Consider the following 3,119-nt stretch of genomic DNA (forward strand, 5'->3'; position numbering starts at 1 on the left):
GTTAATTAAACAAATTATATCTTAAGATAAAATGTATAAAATAGCAATCTACTTTTATAAATTTCTGAATTATACATCTTTCAGTTTTTCTTATTACCAAAAAAATATTATATTTTAAAGAATATATTATATTTCTTCAAAAACTTTTACTTGACATATAAATATATTAAACTAATTAGATTTTTTTGAATTATTTACTAATATAACAATATTAAAAAATTGTAGAACACAATTCATTTCGTTAACATTTTAGAGAGAACTTTAGAAGATATGTGTTTTTTTGTACAACATAAAATAAGAAGTGTTACTTTTTTTACGAACAAAATATATCTCGAAAATAATGTAGCATATTTATTTAAGAAATATTTTACTCTAGAATATTTAATTTGTATGCAACTTAATAAGAAAAAGTCAAAAAAATTTAATATTTTTTTTAATCATAGTAATAAAAATGAAAATTACTAATAATAATTTGAAATAGGTTTTTATTTTTATTTTAATTAAGTCATCAAAATGATATGTCATCCGCATCACCTCATTAAAGACACACAAGCAAAATAAGTCAAGGGGTTAACCGGTTTAAAAGGTAACAGTTTATCTATTGCTATAATAGGTAGATTTTTTAAAGTACGATGCCTTAATAAAAAATAATTTGAAACTACATTATTGTAATAAAGAAAAACAAAAGTAGAATGCTATAATAAGAAAATTTATGAAAGTATGTTGCTATTTCATACATTTAACCCTTACATTTTATATTGTTCTACTCCAATATTTCCTATATAAACATTACCGTCATCGTATACGCTGGTCCCGAGCACTGGTTCATAGAAAATTGAATCATATATATATTTATGATGAGACAACACATGGTCTTAAAAATTACACAAAAATACTGAAATCGTCAACCTCACAGTTTGGTGATTGTTCGTGAAATGACATGAATCAAACTAGTATTGGTTGATGATTTCCTCACGTTTTCATGATTTTCCATACCTTTCTTATTTTTCACAATTTTATATAAAAGTGTGCCCACAAAACAACTACATAAAGTGCAAATTTCTAATGGCCAAAATCTTTTGACGATTTGACTAGTCATTCTATTAGAATAGGCAAAAACTTTGTCATTTTCTTAATTTCTTTATATATTTTTATCAATTTCGTTATATATTTTGGTCATTTTTGAGGAATATCATCATCGATATTATCATGTTAATATCATTTTTCAATCAAAATACATGTGAAGTAATCACATTTTTTCCTTATAAAAGAAGACCGATAAAATTGATGATGTTCATATATTTATTACAAAGTTTATCATCAAAATAAATTTAAAAAAAATATATTAAGAAAGTACAAGAAAATCCTATCAAATTTTGTAAGAGTATTATTTGGATTATTAAACCATTAAAAAAAGTAAAATGAAACTACACTGCTTCTTACAGTTTAAGAGTGTAATTTGCTTAAAAAAATAGTTAAACTATGTGGTTTGAAGCTTTGTCCACATGGTTAAAACGATCTCATCGCAAATTTATATATAGATATTAGTTATGTACCCGTTTAATGAGGCGGGAGCCGTGAATTTTAACGATTTTGAAGTTTCACTGGTTTTATTAGAGAAGCTTTAACGCGATATAAGTTACATTTGGTCTTTACATATTAATACAATTTGAATAAATAAGAGTTACGGTTTCAATTACAGTCTATCGATGAAAAAAATTGTATGACAGYTTAAAATCCAATATATTTAAACGACTCCACAAATGTGTTCGATTTACACCAAGAGCAAATAATCAAGAGATCCAGAGCGAGACCGAGAGTTCTATAACAATTGAATAAGAGATGAATGAGAAACTTTTAATAGCTCATGGTGAATATCAATTTGAATCTCACCTTGGGGGATGGGAGAAGACATAGAGGTATGAGAGGGTGAAGGCATGAGTGAAATGTGTTAAAAGTATTTTGAGAACATGAAAAGAAAAGGTAATAATATGCATTGGTAACTTGTACTATATGTTATTTTAATTATAGATTAAGAGATTTTAAGACTAAATGCATAAAGTAGTAGTACTTAATGCATTATGAGTTGTTTTTAAGACTTTTAAGACTTTTGTGCATAAATGTGTAGTACTTTGTGCATTACAATTGTTTTTAAGACTTTTGATAAACATGATTTATAAGGTAGTATAGATAATCTTTTTATTGTTTTAGGAGGCTGTTGCAGTATATATTAGCCACAATTTATATTGTAAATAAGAGTATATTATGATTTTAGTCCCTATGGTTTGGTAAAAATCTCGGTTTTCATCCTTATAGTTTAAAATTACAATTTTCATCTTTATAATTTATTATCTTTTTCGTCCTTATGATTTAATTTTTTTTTTTGGTTCCTATGATTTACCGTTCATGTTGGTCCCGTTAGGGTCTACAAGATGTGTACAACGGTTTGTAGAAGGTGGGGGGGGATGAATACAAACACAGAAATTTTTTCAAATTTAAAATATATATTGATAAAGAATGATCAATACGGATTTTACAAGATTATTTGCGGAAAGATAAGGTAGATAAAACTTATCTAAACAATCTAAAGTTACACACTAATTCTTAGCAAATAAAGAAAAGATTTGTTGTCAAAGACTTAGAGGAAAGTAAGTACTATATGGGAAAGAACTGTTTAGAATACAACAAAGAGATTCAAACTTGCTCTTGAAGATGAGCGTATATTTTCTTAGATGTGTGTGTTCTTTTACTTAAGCGTAAGTAAGTTAGGGTAGAGGTGAGCAGTATCTCTGCATGGAGATAGAACACATCTATTTATACACATTGCATTTAATGCAACGTGGTAGGTTAGAACGCATGTCAAGTCTTAAGAGGAAGGTTTGTCCTTTGCTACAGTGAATAGTACAAAAGCCTATTCATGAGCAGACATCCTTTCACAAAGTTGGTGGGTAATAGAGTCAACTAATCGGCTCCGTACCGTACCACCTTTTAGAAAGGGTATGGGGTTGTCCATTGTGTGTATGAGGACAAGACAAATCTTTAATTGCTCATGAACATCAACGTTAAGCATTTCAACTTTAGATTTGCCATTGAGGGCATTGTAAAGGTCAACCGTCAGC

The sequence above is a fragment of the Cynara cardunculus genome (assembly GCF_001531365.2).
Source record: "Cynara cardunculus var. scolymus isolate 2C chromosome LG 5, CcrdV1, whole genome shotgun sequence".
Taxonomy (NCBI): Eukaryota; Viridiplantae; Streptophyta; class Magnoliopsida; order Asterales; family Asteraceae; genus Cynara; species Cynara cardunculus.